We start from the raw sequence: 19,371 nt of genomic DNA, 5'->3' as shown, positions 1-19,371 counted from the left end.
ATGGTGGGAAAGTGAAAACCCAACAAGATTTGGCAAGTTAATCCTTCTTCATGAGGATGCAGGGCTTGATTGGGTTGGGGGTTTTTAAGTGACCAGGTGGAGCTGTTGAAGCCTGTCTGGCAATCCTACCCCCCTTGTTTCCACATTTTGTCCACATGCATGGGAACTAATAGGAATTACTCATTGTGAAGCAGAAGGTACTCTGTATACACTCAGAGGCACTCATCTAATTACAACTTCACATATTTCAGGGTTGAAAACAGACTCCGTGGCTAAACTTTAGTGAAACCTGGCTCAAAAGAAGGTCTACCAAGGTGGTCCTTGCCAAAGAACTTGGATATCAAGTTAGTAGTCCTGCCATAATGGCAACGCATCATAGGCTTCTGGACCCTGAAAGGGCAAAAATCCTCACCGACTTTTCTAGCCCTTTTTAACATACCTATTTCCTACATTATGTGTTTCCTGGTTTTAAGCCAACCCCTTGAAAACACCTGAAAAATGTGAAGCACTAAAAGGGGGGGGGGAGAAGCTATCCTGAGTTCCTAGAGGGAAGATCAGGGTACAAATGTGATAGCTAGATGGATCCATCTGTCCCCACAGAAGCCCACTTGCCAATGAAGACTCAGTCAGAAGCTGGAAAGCTCGGTTGGTTAGAGCCTGGTGCTGACAAAGTCAAGGTTGCAGGTTCGATCCCCATAAGAGACAGCTGCATATTCTTGCATTGCAGGGGGTTGGACTAGATGATCCTCCGGGACCCTTCCAACTCTATCATTCTATGAAATATCTATGACATACCTGGGAGAAGGCAGCGTTATCCATTCTTTCTATGTAACAGTGGCCAGAGGTCACTATTTAGCAGTGGTGAAGGATCGGGCTTTTTCACCAGTGGCCCCCAAACTTTGAAACCTTTACTCAGAAGCAGATAAGATGGTTCCAACATTGATGCCTTCCCAAAAAGACTTTAAAATGGGAGACCAAATGCTCCCCAGGTGCTACTGGACTACAACTCCCATCATCCCTCACTCTTGCCCATACTAGTTGGAGTTCATGGGAGCTTGAGTCTTCGCAACATCTGGAGGGCCAGAGGTTCTGTGAAGGGCCACATCTACAGTAAGATCTTCCTATTTGGCCAAGGATTTAAATTTCGTGGAGGCACTCAGTCTCATATATGCTTTTATTGTGATTTATAATTATTTGCTTTTGTTTACATGCCTTGCCTTCTTTATTTTTCATGCAAACCTCTTTGAGCTCTGTGGGAAAGTGATATGAAACGTTTAAAAAAGTAAAACAAAAAAAATAACAATATAGGGTTGTCTTCAGTGTATTGAAATGAAGGAGCATGCCTAGGTTAAGCCCATTAATTTCAACAGGCCTACTCTGAGCAATAACTTAGTTGAGCGCTTGGCCTATTTCTCTCAACCCCTTTGAGAGGATATTGGAGCGCGATGATATATACACTAGAAGTTCTTACATAACTCTCCTGGGTCGCTTCCCCTGAGCCCAGAAGCATCAGGGAGCAAAGGGTGGAGGAAAACTGAAAAAGGTTGTGGATATCTAGGGGATTTCTAAAACAATGCTGCTTTTTTTTAAAAAAAAAAAAAAGGAGGAATGCGGTGCAGCTCTGGAATTTGTTCTGTGAAGCAGCAACATTCTGAATGAAGGCGCATCCCTTGACAGTCCTTTTCTATCTGGAATTGACTGGGGTTTGTGTGGAGTTGCTTACCAAGCTTGATGAACTGGGAACAGTCACAGCCACAGTGGAAGAAAGAGGAATCAGCATCTTACAGTATATTTAAGAAGGGGGGGCACCTGCTGGTTTTGAAACAAGGCCTAATACTGAAAACAGCTCAACTGGCGGCACTGTTTCCTGTATACCTAACCTGCCTCTTCTGCTGTTTCCTGAGGCCATCTCCTCTTCATTTGGGAAGAATAAACTGAAAGGTGAAGAGCTTGGTGGATGTGGACAAATAAACTGCTTGAAGTCAACAATGACTAATCCCCATTAGTAGCGGTAACTTAACACTCTCTACTTTCCATCACCACACAAATCCCCATTTCCTTCAAGTTCTGACAACCCTGAGAAGCCTCAGCTGTTTACAACCTTTGCTCTGAGGCAGAAGTTGTTGCCTCAATTGCCAACGCAGAAGTGATAAAAAGGTATAATCCCTGCCACCTCATCCTCACAGCATCTGAAGGATAAACCGGCAGAATAGCTGGGTTGGCCCTTTCAAATGTTAATCTGGCACAATAGAAAGATTTGAATCTTCAAATGGTCTTGGGATGGGAATAAAATTGACCTCCTGCCCAGTGAATATCTGAGTGACCTTGACTCAGGAAGGGAGTAAAGAGGAAGAAAAGAATATTTAAGAGGAATTCCACACTGCCACAAAAAACAACAACCCACTGGAATTTGAATTGTAAAGTAAATCTATGCCCCAAAAGGTATGGTAGTGGCTACATCAATAGAGCTGAATTACTTGTCTCACAACCGATAAGTGAAAATCCAAGAAGCCCTCTGTCACAACTTGAAACTGATCACAGAGCAGCCCCTCTCAGGCAGTCAAAAGACACATACTTGAATTAATGTGGGGATGAATTTATAGTACTGGGTAACAAAGGATGCGCATTCAGATGCACATACAATATAATGACTGGGGTGAGGTGGGAGAACATGAATATAAAATTATGTCTGAGCTTGATCAAAGATGCATTGAACTGTCAAGAGATACAAACGGAGCATTTCCCAGTCTCTAACAAAGAAGGCATCTGACAGTAGCAAGCAAGTTCTCCACAAAGTAGGGTGGAATTATATGGCTAGATGTTACAGTGCAGAGGAGTGGAAAATCACCATAAGGAAATGGCCGGGCCATGCTTAATGATAAACTCCAGATTAGGATGGTTTAGGAGAAAGGGTGCCATTTAGATAGAGCAAGGAGTTCCCTCCACCTTCGCCATGCATGAAGACCATGTAGGATCATAACTTCATGAATGTTTGTCAATGGTTTTCCACCACTGATCTTCAACAGTCAAGACTCACTAGTGGACCACAGCCTGAGCACTATCACCATGCAAATATATGGTTAAAGGTTAAGAAAGGGGTCCTGGGTCTGAAAAGTTTGAAGAGACCTAGCCTATCATTGACTAGTTGGATGCTACCTCACTGATAACTGAAAGGGAACACCTGAGATGTGTTGCTAGTTCTTCAGACTAGCAAACTAGACTTTGAAAGGAGATGAGCGAATACTGCACTGGGAGATGTTCAGAAAGCAGGGTGAAGACTGAGAGAAGTAAGGAGATTTGACTGGCAAAGGGAGTGTGCTGAGAGATAAGAAAATGTTGGAAGTGTGGTGATGTAAAGTTCTGCATTAGTCAAGAGTCCATATATTCTTCTACCACAATGAGCACTTTAAGTCTCTTCCATTTCTGGTCTAGAGAAGTTCTCTTCTTTTTTTAACTTTGGTTATGTTTTTTGTTTGTTTGCATTTTTAAATTTTATATTAATTTTAAAAAACTAAAAATATATGTATAGAAAAAAGAGAGTTCAGCAGGGGAGGGACTGCAGTGCACATGCACCAGGTCCAATCCCCAGTATCTCCAGGATAAAAGATTAGACAGTAGGTAATGTGAAAGGAGGTCTTGAATTGTTGTTGCCAGTCAGAACAGATAACACTGGGTTAATTTAATAACAACCCCTTGTGGTATGAGAGGTTTGTTAATTACCAAAACTGGAGCTGTGGGATTGGATATGGTGGATTAAACATTTCCTCCTGGAAAAAGTTTCTGCAGAATGAACAGAAGAGCCCATCCGCTCAAATTCTACAATGAGAGTCGTAACTGCCCCCCCCCCAAATGTTTTAAATAATAAACATACATATAAACAACAACCTGGGCTCCATAGACACCCCTTCCCACCCAGCTGGGAAGGAATTAATTTGAGGCATTGCTCAGCCCAGGGGAATCAGCCTTCAAACACATGACATAATAGCAGAGTGCCCTGATGCATGCACAGAATGAATTTCCCCATCACTAAGTAATTACAGCCTGCCCCATACATCTGGGTTAAGGGTCAGATCTTCCATGTTAGAGGGTGCAACTGATAGGCAGGCTTGGCTTCTGGCACGTAGCCACCCACTGAGATCAGGTGAGAGTTGCAAGTGTCCACCAAGAGGATTTTCCATCCAGCACATCCTGTCTTGCTTTTTCAAATGCAATGTTTTCCACGAAAGTTTAGGGTCAGTAGCAAAACCGATTATCCTTCACCGTCCTGCAGACCTTTGGTGGCATTTCTGTCCAATCCTCCTGCTCTCTTTCCCTGTCCTATTATATAATACAGGTGCAATAAAATAACACTCTCTCCTGTGTCTGTTGTATGTCCGAAAGATCCAACCTCGGCGCAGAGACTGAACTTGATGAGTTTTGGATCACATCCAAAAACACCACGGTCCCATGAACTCTGCAATACTAAGGTCAGCAGACAGCACAAGACGCACACAATTTAGATTTCGATTGCTCCTATTGCATCTAGGCACCAGGAATGAACTCTAGGGGAGGGTTTAATCTGGCACACCTTCCCACCTTTATCTGAATCTGGACATGTACGGTGTTGCCCTGACACAGGATAGTGTCTCCACCCCATTGGAATGTGGTCTGGAGTACAAAGTAATGGTAAACATCCTTCCTAGCCGAGAAATCTAATCTTACAGTTCAGGACTCTACCTGCGGAGGAACTCTCAATATCTGAAACATTCCTTCCTCAAACAACTGGGGAGGGGGCAGAATAGGGAAGAGGAGGGGGCAGAAGAGCGGGATCATTATGTAAGAGGGAGACTAAAGATGCTGAACAACAGTTATTAAAAATACCAGCCCTGTAGGGGGAAGGCAAGAGAAACACTCCCGCAGCAGGAAAGAAAAGCCAAGAGCAAAGGTTACTGAGGAGGTCGGAGGCAACCTTTGAATCGCAGCAGCAAACGTTTCAGATGTATCATTTTTCATGCAATGAATGTACACACAGCAGAGAGAAAAGGAGAGACGTAATCTCCTAAAAGCTGAAAACTGGCAACATTTCTCCCTCTCCAGTGAGAAACCGCGGGTAGATTTTTTAAAATAAAAAAACACCTCATTAATTGTGCCCAATAGCTGCAAAGAGAGCGAGTTACAAGGAAATCAATTTGGGGAGAGGGGATGGAAGGAGAAGGGAGAATAGTAATCTAATCTTCAGGAGCGGAGCGGCAGGAATCTATATGAATCTATGTGTGTATCTCAAACCTTGGAACAGTTTTGGAAAGGGACTTTACAAGCCAAGGGAAGCAACTCGTGTTCTGTGAGCGCGTTTTGCCATATAATGCCCTGGCAATCGAGTATATATATTTTTAAAAGCTGTTTTAAAAAAACCCAGAACAATTAACAAGCCATTGATTTCTACAGATCTAAAGGCTGAGCGGGACGGAGCGGAGCTTTAGTTTTGGACACAGCCGAGTCGAGAGTTTGCAATCTGCAACACAAGGCACCGAGGAGTTACCAAATAAGGAGAATAAAGGGGAGGCGTGGGGGGGGGGGGCGAGAGGAATAAACCTTTGTGTTGGCAGCAAAGCAGGAGTGCGATTCCTTTTCCCTGGTCCTGCCGCTCCCCTACTAGCTCCTATTCCGCCGCCGCCGCCACCTTGGTCCGCCCCCCCCCCAAAAAACCAGCAAATTCTTTCTTTCGCCCAACTCACCTCATCGGCCAGAGAGATCCTCGCACTGCCCGGCGCACCAAGTTGCAAAGCCCAAAGGCGCGCACTCTTCTCTGTGTGTGTGTGTGTCACACCGGCTGGCTGCTCTTCTGCAATCTACTTCCACAGCCGAGCAAAGCTTGGCCAAAGCAAAAGCCAAGGGGCGGGCGGGCGGGCTAGCTGGCTGACCTCTCTCCGCTTCCGAAGCGCGCACTTGCGCGCAAACAAAAAATGCTTTTGATCTCCTCTCAGTTCCCGGGCTCGGAGGACTTTGTGGTGCCGGAGGGAGCGAGGGGTGTGTGTGTGTGTGTGTGCGCGCGCGCGCGCGTGTGCCTGGGAGCTCGCGCGCGCGCCTCTGTGTGTGTGTTTGTGTGTGTGCGCGCAAGCAAAAGTCTAGGGAACCCGAGAACTCAGGCTCGCCACCCCGTCGCCGTCCGTGCCCCCCTTTCCCGATCTCGCATTCTTCTGTTTCCCAGGGGCACCGTCGACCCCGGTTGAAATTGACTAGTCTAGTCAGTTTTCAGAGGGCGCCTGGGAACTCTTCTGTAAAGTCACCGCCGACGCCGCCTCCTTTTCTCTGCCCCCACCCGCCTCCTCCTTCTCCTGCCGCCCCGATCACTCTTTCTCTCCGCAGGAAATCCCTCCCAGACTCCTGTTCTTCCCTCCTGATTGGGAAAAAAAAGCGAGAAAAGGGGGGTGGCGGACGGCTAGGCTTGCTGGGCAGGGCCAGAGAGTTGCCTGCTGCCACTCAAAGCAAGGAGAGGGGGGATGGATTCAGGGGTTAACCCGATGGGAGGGTGTGTGTGTGTTGTGAAGCGTGTTACCTGAGCCCTTGGCGCGGTTAGGAACATGTGCGCACAGGTAGGACGGGCTCCGTGTCTGGAGCGGAGGAGCTGCTGAGCGCCATCTCTTCCCCGCCTTTCGCTTTCTCCCCCCCCTCTCCCCCCCGCCTCCTTTTTAAGTGAGAGCCTGCAGGGTTCATTGGAGTCTCAAGTGGATTTAATGAGAGTTACTTGGCAAGAGGAAGCGGCGCAACCCTTGCCAAACTATGTGGAAAAGGAAGGGCAGAGAGGTCTGACTTACAGGTATCCATTAAGGGCGCCTCATATTCCCACCCCCTCTCCCCCACGCCCCGCTAGCCTGTGTCTGAGTATTGGTCTGGTATTATTTAGTCTTGATTTGTATGCCAGGTTTAATCTGGATGTTCATTGATTTAGTGATATTGTTAAGCAGCGTGGCGTAATGGTTGGAGTGTTGGACTAGGACCCGGGAGAGCAGGGTTCGAATCCTCACTCAGCCAGCCATGAAGCTCACTTGGACCGGTCGCCATCTCTGAGCCTAACCTACCTCACAGGGTTGTTGTGTGGATGAAATGGGGAGAAGAACCATGTACACACACATCTTCAAGCTCCTTGGAAGGGAAACGTGGTATATAAGTGTAATAAATAAATCAAGCATTTGGTTGTTTTTATTAGGGCCTTGATGTTCTTAAGCACCTTGTGTGGGGAAGGTGGATTAGTTTATATATTTAATACATGCATCGTGTTTGAAAGTGCAAATTAGTCATTTCCATAGAATGTATCTTCAAACTGTGGTATTATGTGTAATGGAAAATAGGTACAGAAAGGAAAATTCCTGGATGCCAAGTCTGGGACAAGTACTCTTTGATGAAAGAACCCCAGCAAGGATTTAAAATCACAAAATATGCAGCAAAGGAAAGCGTGGAAATATAGGCTGTTAGACTTTTAGAATATGCCCTTCCAAGTTTTTTCCAAACTTTCCTTCTTTCTCTGGCATAGAAAAAGACCACATATCTGGTAAGTTAAAAAGTCCCTAAAGGTCAGATTCATGTGCTTTTCCATACGGCATTCAGTTTCTCAGGTAGACTAGAGAAGAACAATAGTCTTGATTACCTCCTTCTTCCCAAAGTGAGGGGAAGTGACCTAGGCTAAGCCTGGCAGGACAGCTTAAAGGTAAAGGGACCCCTGACCGTTAGGTCTAGTTGCGGACTGGCGTTGCAGTGCTCATCTTGCTTTTCTGGCCGAGGGAGCCGGCGTACAGCTTCTGGGTCATGTAGCCAGCATGACTAAACCACTTCTGGCGAACCAGAGTAGTGCACGGAAACGCCGTTTACCTTCCCGCCAGAGCGGTACCTATTTATCTACTTGCACTTTGACGTGCTTTCGAACTGCTAGGTTGGCAAGAGCTGGGACCAAGCAATGGGCACTCACCCTGTCGTGGGGATTCGAACATAACCCTTTTGTGTCTTAATTAGACTTAAGCATGTGGATTATATGAGGCTGGTTATTTCACAATTATCACCTGTGATAAGTAATTAGAGCACATTACGAGGGGTGTGTGTGTGTGTATTTGCATATACAAGTGAATAAGAAGTATTGTTATTTCGTATTTTGGATAGTTGCTTCCTTCTCCTTTAAAGGCATTTCAGATGCAGCATTAAAAGTAACCCTAACCCTAACCCTTGAAGACCCTGGTTGTCATGCTTGTGTGTAGACTATCAAAATTATATGTCTGTGCGGTAGTTTAAGTGCTGGGCTATGACTGGGAAGGAACAAGGTTGCTTAGTCATGAAGCTCACTAGGTACCTTTGAGCCTAACTTTCTTGTGAGGATAAAAAACGGGTGGTGAAGACAAGACCCATCTTATGCTTCTCTTCCCTGTAGGCCACTCTGGGTTCCACAAAGGACAAGCTGAACATAGCTACAATAAATAAACAATTTTTGAACAGTACGCTTTTATTTGCACATTGAGGAGGGTCAAGACCTCCTGGAGTTCTGGGGAAGGTGTTGTTGGAGGGAAGAGCTCAACCTACACTGTCAAACCTTGGTTCCTGAACACTTCCGTTATCATACGTTTCAGGTCCTGAACACTGAAAACCTGAAAGTAAATGCTCCAGTTTTCAAACGTTTTTCAGAACCCAATCGTGCGACGTGGCTTCCACTTGAGTGCAAGAAGCTCTTGCAACCAATCAGAAGCCACACCTCGGTTGTTGAACGTTTTGGAAGTCGAACGGTCTTCCGGAATGGATTATATTTGACAACCGGGGTTTGACGGTATACTAAGAATGAACTCATTATCCTAATGTGGATCCTTCTGTAGCCCTATCCAGATACGAGGAAAAGGAATCAGCAGGTAGGCTTGCAGGGGGTGTAGAAATACAAATAAATATTTGGGGGGGGGGAATTGGGATATCCCAAAACTGCCCAGTCAGGACTGGGCATGTTCAGCGTGCATAGAATGCTGAACGACCAGGAAATGTACAATCAAGGGAGGGGATAATGGAACAACGAAGTAACTTAGAAAAGGTCATAGCTGCCCGGGTGAAACCGTCAGTTTGGGGAAGGCTTCTCATAGTTCTCTGTGTTCACAATATGGCTCTTTGTCCCAGTATCTTTGACGTTACGTTGCCCCCTTGATCAAAGATTTCAGCCCCTCAACCCTCTACAATAACAGGCTTATCTCCCTTTGGGCTTCTTGCGGGAATACGTTTTTCTTTGACATTTCTAGCAGATTAAATGCTTTCATTAAAGGTAAATGTTCACTGCTTGCCTGATAGGGAAAGTGCAGCTATCACGATTTTTCCAAGTCGGAGTGTTTTTCTGCCTTTGAGGAATGCCTCTTCTGAGTGGCTTCTGGTTATCTGTAAAGGACTTACCTCATTCCAAGACCATGCAAGAGATTTGTTTGTTTGCTATGAGCAACAGCAATCATCTTAACCCCTAAGGAATTATTTGCACTGGAGGTGAGCAGGGTAGGGGTGGGTACTAGAGCGTATCTTGTTAATGACTTCTGCGACCACATCAAGTGCATTTCAAAGGCAGTGGTGGCACATGAAGATGCATTACTTTTCCATATATGGAAGGACTGTTGGTTTGGTCCACCTAATCACTGCCCTGAGATCCTGTCCTGTCGTGTGGAGGCAGAACTCCACATTGCGTGTGCAGAACCTCTGGCTGGCGATGATATGCTGGGACGCTGTGGGAGAGTGAATGCTTTGCATGCAAAATGTAGTTCCAGGTCACAGTTCAGTCCCTGGCATCCCAGGTAGGGCTGGGTATGGCTCCTACCTTAAACCCTGCATACCTTCTGCCAGTCAATGTAGGTAAGGGATGGGGATCCTCTGGCCCTCCACAGGAATATAAGAAGCTGTCTTATAGCAAGTCAGATCATTGGTTCCTTTAGTTCAGTGCTGTATACATTGATTGGCAGTGGCTCTCAAGAATTATAGTCAAGGAATCTCTCTGGTGGTGGTTGAACTTGCATGCAGATCAGATGCTCTACCACTGAGCTACCTTCTCTAACTGTGTCCTTTCTTTCTATCATCCCTGACCGTTGACTATAGTAGTTGGGGCTGATGGGAGTTGGAGTCCAAGAACATCAGGAGTGAACGGGTTCAGCATTCCTGATGTAGACAGTATTGAATTAAACAGGCCAATGGTATGACTCCGAACACAGCAGTTTCCCATGTCCATAATGCGCAGAGTGCAAACGATTCTTGCACACAGGCCAAGTTGGTGGGCTACACAGATGCAGCCCAGTCCTAACCAAGTTTACCTGGAGGTGCCATAGCTCAGTGGCAGCACATCTGCTTTGCATGCAGAAGGTCCTGGTTGAATCCTCAACATCTCCAGGTAGAGTTGGGGGAGACCTCGGTCTGAAAGCTGGAGACCTCTTCCAGTTGGTGTGTAGACAGTGCTGAACTTGAAGGGTCAGTGGCCTGGCTGACTCCATAAAACGCAGCTCCCTATATTCCAATGGAAATAAACTACCCTAGTTTCTGTGTGGTTTGCTTCTGAATAGGCATTCTTCTGTATGCAAGCAAGCCACTCTAATAAATGTGTGGATTGCACCAATAGTTGCTAAAAGATGACTCTTAACAATAGTGTATTGATTGAAGGTGTGCCCATTATAAGGCTCTGCCATCTACAAAATACAGAAATGTGATCTATTTGGGTCAGTATTGTCAGCCCTGATTGGTTACATCTCTTCAGGGCCTCATGCAGAATTCTTCCCAGGCCATCTGGAAGGAGTAAGTGTTGAAAATGAGACTTCCATGTGTTCCCCATCCCTCAGTTATAGCTTCTTCCTTTAAGTGTCTCAGAAGGTGTTTTGTTTTGCAGATTATCAACAGCTAAATAAACGACACACGTGGCTGGATTTTATTTCAGAAGGACCAGTCATGATAAATATCAACTCACCCCCTGCCGCACTTTCTACTGGCTTCTATCACAGTGGGAAGCAAATCAGTTCCTATGACAGTGTGTTGAGAAATGATGCTAAACTGGGGTTTATTGAGCAATCTGAATCATACGGGGGGGGGGGGATGGCCGGGTGAGAGAGGAGTATAAACGCTGCTTCTAAGACACACCCTATATTTTCCAGTTCTTAATAAAGAGATTATTATGCGGATTTGATTATAAATGGCAGCATTTTATGGCTGCTATTTTGAAGAGCCTGTATCTATAAGTAGACACGCTTGGAAACATCACAAAGTTAAAGGTCTTGTTATTCATTATCTGACTTTGCCAGAGCTTGTGAAGTGCACTGACATTTATAACGATTCTTTGAATTTATGTGGCATCCTTTGTCCTTTTAAGGATCTTAATTAAGCTTCTCAACTCCCTGAGGAGCTGATAAGCCCAGTTCGAAGAGAGGTGCAGGAACTTCATACACCCAAAATCAAGGCCAGCCATATATTAAAATCAGGACATCTCAAATGGGACCTTGATAGCTGGCCTGGTTTGTAAAGGAACATGGCTTGCAACTTGCAGTTTTCCAATGTGAACTACGACTGTTGAAATCAGACCCAGTGTCAGCACACAGTGCCCTTAGGCATCTATCAGGCCCCACCTTGGAAGCTGCCATTTTAGTTTTCCACAGTGCCCCACAACCCTAAGTTGAGGGCACTGTGAGAAATTAAACGGATGAGTCCCAAACCTGGTGCTGATCAGAGTGCCGTTGCTGCTGCTACCTCTGCCTCAAAAACCTGCCAGGGCCCGCCAGTGTCAGAAAGCCCCTTAAAACCTAGAGCTGGTCCTAGTCAAAATTATAATCCTGAAAGTAGCTGTATGCAGAATACTTCAATCATGAAGTATTCCAGGGCAGAATCTTTTAGCATCATTGGGCAGAGTGTGAGTCTGAAGACCATTTCTCACTGATGTTTACCCTCAAGCCAGACATTAGCCCAGCTGGGCCGAAAACTAGAACAAATTGCGGGGCGGGGGGGGGAGGGGAGGCAGGGAGGGAGGGAAAACTGCGAGGATGTTTAGTTAGCAATTCCCCATACTCCTGCATTATCATTATGTGTCAATGTCATTTGCTGTGCAATGTGAACTTCTGCCCTTAGCGCCTGAGAATTAGGACATGTAGCACAAACAGATTTACCATCGGGAACAGCAAGAGATGTTGCCATACTCTTAGCTTGTATTCTTACTTAGCATGTATTGTTCGCTTGGGGATTGTTGGTGTAATTCCCCCCCCCCACCCCTTTGTTTTAATTGTTACAGTTTTAACAATACGTGCAGAGGATGAAATCCTTTCCTGAAAACGTTAGTCATGTTCCGTGGAGCAGCGTGATTCCTGAACGGTGGCTCTGCGCCCTCAAATGGATTCTGGGAAAGTCATGGGTGGATCAAGCAGTTTCCAGCAGTGAACAGCAGCAATTCAACACTGGTTAGAACAAAGGCAACAGTTCACCAGGTGATTCCCCTTAGTACAAACGGGGGGAGATACTAGTGAGAATTATTTTGTCACAAAACGTGAGTGGTTGGGTTTAATGTATTTACATGTTTCTGTAGAAAGATTCTCAAAAGACGCAACATGCCCAACCCAGCTCCAACACAGAGGAGCTCCAGCATGCGCACACTGTGTGTATAAATAGAATGTATACATGCATGCAACATATTCTATAGGGACATGTGCCAGAAAGCTAGGACTGGCCTTGCCATTCTCTTGTTTGTCCAGCTCTGATGAAATGGTCTCTTGAGTCCTTGCTCAGGTATGCTCTTCTGTATACTCCAACCAGACACATGCAGTCACAGATATTTATGTGTAAATACCTCTGACTGCTCCTATGAACCTTCTCGATCGTGAACGCAGAAGAGCTCTGTTGGAAAAATTCTGGAAGAAGGCGGATTTTGATGCTAGAGGGACTTCTGGAAGCAGTGGCCTCACTTTGCCTAATGTTAGGGCTGGCTCCGAGTATGTAGAGCATCATCTTGGATTATGATCAAAACTGTACAAATTATCTATAGGATTGCCAGGCCCTTGCCCAAAGGTGGCACCTGTCTCCTCGCCCATCCTCTTTGAGTGGCCATTTCATTGGGTCGAGTAGTGTGGCTGCCTCAGGTGGCAAAGAAAAGGGGGAGATAATTCCATCTGGCAAGCAGAACTGCTTGCTCTCATGGACCGATCGCCATAATGCAACACTAAATTCCACCCAAGAATTCCTATAAACTGTTATCCAATAAACAATAATTAAAATATCATAAAATACACAATAGATGGCCAACAACAAATCAATTCAATTATCTAAAAACACTTGGCCGGACCAGAAACATTGTTGGCAAGCAGTAATTGTAGGTGCCTTTCTGATTTCAATAAGAACCATGTTCTAAATAACTGATGCTACTATGCTAAAAACCCCGGCTCGCTGAGAAACTAAAATATGAAAATATTGACTCATGTGGCACAGTTGATCATGCAGTCAGGGATCTTGTGAGAGAAAGGTGGTAATGTGAAAAAGTACAGGGTGAGATTACACCCACAGGCTCCACTCTTGCTTTTTTTGCAGGACTTCTTTTGCTGACAGATGGTGCACCTGCAGTTCCTATTTACAGGAAAGCCTCAATCTCAAAGATGATTAATATCCACAAATCTAGCTAATCACCTTTGAAATCGAGGCTCCTTTGTAAATAGGATGTAATAGCTTAGCTCCTAATTAAGGAACTGTACCCCCTCATGCAGTTTTTAGATATGACAACGTAATGGTTCCGTCCCACCCTTATATTTCTATAGGAGAAAACAGTCCTGTGCAGAGTGGGCTCCCGTGAAGAAGCTATAAAGTGAGATGTTATCTCGATGAGCCACTTTTGCCATCTAGAGGTGAATATCAGCACTGCCATTTTGGGATGCTTTTTTGGTGTTTGTGTGTGAGAAGAACTGGGAAAATGCGCTGGGAGGTGCATTGCTTTGATGCAACGCCGTCTAGCCTCCATGCAAACACAGCAGAAGAAATGCTCAATAAATAGCCTACATTGTCTAATCTCCATGCAGATAAATCAGGATGGATGACCAATAGATAGGTTGTCTGGAAGTGGGTGGCCTCTGTCTGTCTCTGAACTACCTTCCCTCGAAATATGCCCAACAGTAGTTTGGGCTACCTTAGTAACTGCTGTTGTCCTCCATTGCCTTATCTGCGGTCATTTGGGGACCTGTGAGTCCCTTATTTTGCCCTGCAATCCCATTATTTTACTTGTTTAGATTTCTATCCCAATTGAAAATGATTTTTTTAAAAAATAATCCCATCTGCCTAAGCACTCTCTGCTTTCCACTCTCTTGTATGGTATCTCTGATCTCTGTTTTATAGAGAACTGTGTGGCTCACTGTGTGCAGCTTGCCTGAGTTAACCTCCGTCTTCCCACCCAAGGATAGGGTTGCCAACTTTTCTCCTACTAGCTTTTCTCCACTGCCTTTCAAAGTGCTGCCTGGCACACGAAAACAAGAGTTTTCTTGCAATGTTATCTTCCATGCCAGGAAAAAGATGTATATTCTGTAAAAAGCAGTAGCAATTGTAGGATTTATTCAGTGACCAGTGGTGGTAACAACATTAATTTGAAGCCACTGCCTAAACCAAAATGACAGAACATATCAGACCTATCCTTAACTTGAACTTGAGTTTGCTAGTTTCCTCTCCCCTCCCAGTCCAGTTTTCTTTTCATGCTGTCATAGGCCTGAGTGCAGGGCCTTTTTTGTGATTTGTAAGCCACTCTGGGAGGCTTTTGGGGCTGAAGAGCAGGATTTTAAAAATTGCTTCATTTACAAGAGCCAGTACAAAAGGAAGAAGGTAAGTTGGTAACCATACCCATGATATGTTGCCAGAATCCTGGCATGGTTCCTTCTCCTCTCCTGTCCCCTCAGCCCCTGTAATGAATGTTGCTGTGACACAGGAAGATATATCCTGCACCCTAGAGAAAGGGACAAGGAAGTATATTTCCACTGAAATAAAACACGCTTCCTTATGACTATAACCAGAAGCACCACTCAGCAAATTGACAGATTACGGAAGCTGGCTATAAACGCTGATCCTTTTCCCAGCCCTGCTCTGCAAACTTCTCGGTTTAAGATAACACAAGAGGACTGCTTATACCATGGAAATGAATGAAAGCAAGGAGCAAGGCTGCAGAGATAAGAGAGAGAGAGATTCACCCAGAGAGTGATCTAGCTTCACTGACCTTAATGAAGAACCCAGAATTCATATGTGTGTTTGTTGCACGTATATAATTACAAACCAAAATTTTATACTACAAACCTCAGTGAGCAGATAGTATATGCAGAGAACCTTTCTTTCTTGTGTTATTTCATTCATTCATTCATTCATTCTGCCCTTCATCTGAAGATCAGGATGGTTTGCAATATTAAAACACAAAGCACATACCATAATAATAAACCAAAACAATATTTCTCCACAGAAAACATTAAAATAAAAATAATTTATGCTGGCTCTAGTAATAATAATAATAATAATAATAATAATAATAATAATAATAATAATTTATTTATACCCCACCCATCTGGCTGGGCTTCCCCAGCCACTCTGGGCGGCTTCCAAAAGAATATTAAAATACTGTGATACATCAAACATTAAAAGCTTCCTTAAACAGGGCTGCCTTCAGATGTCTTCTAAAAGTCTGGTAGTTGTTTTTCTCTTTGACATCTGGTGGGAGGGCGTTCCACAGGGAGGGCGCCACTACCGAGAAGGCCCTCTGCCTGGTTCCCTGTAACTTGGCTTCTCGCAGTGAGGGAACCGCCAGAAGGCCCTCGGTGCTGGACCTCAGTGTCCGGGTAGAACGATGGGGGTGGAGACGCTCCTTCAGGTATACTGGACCGAGGCCGTTTAGGGATATAATTTTAGCAAGCAGATTTCTAAAACTGCCAAATAATTTTAGCAAGCAGATTTCCAAAACTGCCTAGCAAGCTCTAGGCATATAATTTTAGCAAGCAGATTTCTAAAATTGCCACATTTCCACACACATCCAATATTCTGTATGACAGGAACCCATTTAGGAAACTACTTGTATCCATTTCAAAACACCCCTGTTTAAAATTTCTAGATGTAGCAAAACAAGCCGTCCCTCTAAAAGTCGTAAAATGGCATCTACGTAAAGTTTGGGAAAACTAAAAGCCACTGATCTTATTCAGAGGAGGAACGGAAGACAATCCTTAAGCATGAGTTTTCTATAGGTTTACCAAATTGCTATGTCCCTAAACACCAGAATATGTCTGAGTAAAGAACTATGTATCCTTGCATTGTCTGGAAACTACAGCGGGGCTGGCTTCCCCCCAAACAAGGGGCCTCAATACCATATCAATATCATCCATACTGAATGAACTTGGAAAAGTTATCCCCAGTTTGTTGCCATCTTGCCCGCAGAGTAAAAACATTTCCCAAAAGTACTTTATTTTATGACAACACAATTGTACATTTGTAAAACCTCCCAAAACCCAAAGCAAACATGCTCATTTAGGGCAGGCAAAAAGAGAGCAGGGGCTCTTGCGGGCTTCAAAATTTCTCTAAAATTCAGTCTTCTATACTACTGTCCTCTTTTGCATCCAACCACCTTTCTCATCTGCCACATAGAAGGGGCTAATCCATATAAATCAGTGAAAAGGTAAAGGGACCCCTGACCATTAGGTCCAGTCATGACCGACTCTGGGGTTGTGGCGCTCATCTCGCTTTACTGGCCGATGGAGCCGGTGTACAGCTTCCGGGTCATGTGGCCAGTATGACTAAGACACTTCTGGCGAACCAGAGCAGCGCACGGAAACACCGTTTACCTTCCCGCTGGAGCGGTACCTATTTATCTACTTGCACTTTAACGTGCTTTCGAACTGCTAGGTTGGCAGGAGCAGGGACCAAGCAATGGGAGCTCACTCCATCGGGGGGATTCGAACCACCGACCTTCTGATCGGCAAGTCCTAGGCTCTGTGGTTTAACCCACAGTGCCACCCGTGTCCCAATCAGTAGGTGGAACTTTAAATAGCATTGAGTTAAATACGATCACCTGCAAATTGCTTCAGATCAAACTGCAGTTGCAGGGAAAGGGGTGACTCAAAAGTTGGCAACCCTACTACGGACTAGCAGCTGTTTGATGTTGCTGTATTGGAAAGTTGATTCCATTCCCACAGGAATGTCACAAGGGTTCACTTCCAAATAATGCTATTTAAAAAAAGAATCTACCAGGTTTTAGCTCTGATTGTTGTGAACGTAAATGTAAAAAAGTGTAGGAAATGTCTTGGGAAAGCCAATGGGGGTGTGTGTGTGTAAAGTTGACAGCTCCGCTTTGCAACAGGTCTGTTTATTTTTCTGTAACCAAAAAATATTATCTGAATATTACATCATAAGAAAGGTAATGCAGATCAGGAAGGCCTTAAACAAAAGCCAGGTTGGCAACTTTTGAAGCAGCCCCTTTTAACAGCCGTTCGTTGATCTGCATCAATTAGCAGCTGAAAATGTTTAGCTCCTTGTTATGAAAAGCTTCAGGTGCTGATTTCTAAATTTCAAAACTATGTTAACAGGAAAGACGTAGGTCAGTCCAGCTTTATTCCCCCTAAGCCTGTCAGCAAACCAAGGGAGAAAGTGGGAAGGGTTTCCACTTCCCTGTATATATCTTTGCTAGTAGCATATATGTATGGTAAAGGATAGTTAAGTCCAGTCAAAGGCAACTATGGGGTGCAGCGCTCATCTCGCTTTCAGGCCAAGGGAGCCAGCGTTTGTCCACAGACAGCTTTCTGGGTCATGTGGCCAGCATGACTAAACCGCTTCTGGTGCAACGGAACAAAGTGAAGGAAGCGAGAGCGCACAGAAACGCCATTGACCTTCCTGCTGCAGTGGTACCTATTTATCTACTTGCACTGGCGTGCTATTAAACTACTAGGTTGGCAGAAACTGGGGCAGAGCAACAGGAGCTCACCCCATTGCGGGGATTCGAACCACCGACCTTCTGATTGGCAAGCCCAAGAGGCTCAATGGTTTAGACCACAGCACCACCCACATCTCTCGTAGCCTGCATAATACTTCTTAGAACACAGAACTTCAGAGTGCTCAAAGCACTTCACATAAATGGCCTTGTAATCCTTACAACAGCCTTATATGGTAAGAGGAGATTGCCCCCCTACTGGAAACAGCAGAGGCTGAGAAACTGTTGGTGGCCTATGGCCAGCTAGTGAGCTCATGGTCGAGGTGCGATTCAAACTGGGGACTTCCCTGATTCATAGGTCAGTCTCTTTGCCATTATGCTACACCAGCACCCCATAGTCGCCTTGAGTGGACTTAACTCCAGGGGTCTCTTACCTTTTTCCTTTTTACACCAGCTCTGTATTGGATAATATAAGACAAATATGTACTTCTGTGCAGCTTTGCATAGCTTATACAGGTCCACAGATTTTAACACAGACTTTAGGTCCAGCAGGTTATATTTTATTCCGATGACTCAGAATAAACTAAAAGGCAATAAACAAAACAAAACCCACTTGCTGTGTAATTTTATGCATGTTTGCTCGGAAGGAAATCTCACAGCACTGAGTGGGGCTTATGCCCAGAGAATATTGACATTTGAACACTACACTACTGTATTTTTGGTTTTTATGGAAGCCGCCCAGAGTGGCTGGGGAGGCCCAGCCAGATGGGCGGGGTATAAATAATAAATTATTATTATTATTATTATTATTATTATTATTATTATTATTATTATTATTATTACAGGGCACAATCGAGCACAGCTAAACCCATAAAAATGATTGTGCTTTTGCACAGCTTCCGCTCGTTTCAACCAGGCTTCAGCAGGAGAATTTCCCCTTGGGTTGTGATCCGTGCTTTTGCGAAAGTAGATAGAAATCTCATATGTCACATTCAGAAATGGGTGAGCATTACAGGGGATAAGAATGACCCAGGAAGCTGCGTTGTACCCAGTCCCACCAATGGTCCATCTGCCTCAATGTTGTCTACACTGACTGTCAGGATTTCAGACAGGGAGTTTCTCCCAGCCCTACTTTGTGATGCTGGGCGTTGAACTTTGGACCTTCTACACACAAAGGAAATACTCTACCCACCGAGCCATGGCCCTTTCCAACAAGCCGTTTATGCTTCCAAAGACAGTCATTCCACCGCTGCTTCTGCATGACATTTCCACGCATCTTCTAATGGGCGTGTGTAGCCACTTGTAAAGAGCCACAAGGAATGCAAAACAGGCAAAGTGATACCCTATGTCAGGTTAATTTTGGTAGTATCAGAACAGACACTTCGAGCACAATTTAGAAAGATGAAAAACCTGGTGACGAGGCAAGGATTCGAGCCACAGAGAACATTTCCTCTGGAATAACTGTGCTGTGTATTCTCTTATTAATAATCATATAAAAGAAA

The 19,371-nt window shown here is 44.8% G+C and overlaps 1 protein-coding gene and 1 long non-coding RNA gene across 5 annotated transcripts in view; one reads left to right on the top strand and one right to left on the bottom strand.

Moving 5' to 3' along the window:
- Positions 1 to 6,348, bottom strand: part of CASKIN2 (CASK interacting protein 2) — a 105,093-nt gene extending 98,745 nt beyond the window's left edge. For 2 of the 4 annotated variants that reach the window (XM_083598071.1, XM_083598072.1), the window contains exon 1: positions 5,715 to 6,301. The gene's annotated coding sequence lies outside the window, so the exon portion shown is untranslated. Of the gene's footprint in view, positions 1 to 5,714 lie in introns of all 4 variants that reach the window. The other 2 variants (XM_083598074.1, XM_083598073.1) reach the window with 2 other exon arrangements.
- A 154-nt stretch (positions 6,349 to 6,502) lies between these two features.
- On the top strand, positions 6,503 to 15,278 carry LOC310755478. Its single transcript, XR_014544391.1, has 3 exons — positions 6,503 to 6,572; positions 13,749 to 13,835; positions 14,871 to 15,278. It is a non-coding gene; the product is annotated as an uncharacterized lncRNA (long non-coding RNA).
- Positions 15,279 to 19,371: the final 4,093 nt, after the last annotated feature.

Source organism: Podarcis filfolensis (genome assembly GCF_964270895.1).
Source record: "Podarcis filfolensis genome assembly, chromosome: 2".
In the NCBI taxonomy this organism is placed as follows: domain Eukaryota; kingdom Metazoa; phylum Chordata; class Lepidosauria; order Squamata; family Lacertidae; genus Podarcis; species Podarcis filfolensis.
Note: the sequence above shows the minus strand (reverse complement) of the source record. Positions and strands in the feature narration are given on the sequence as shown.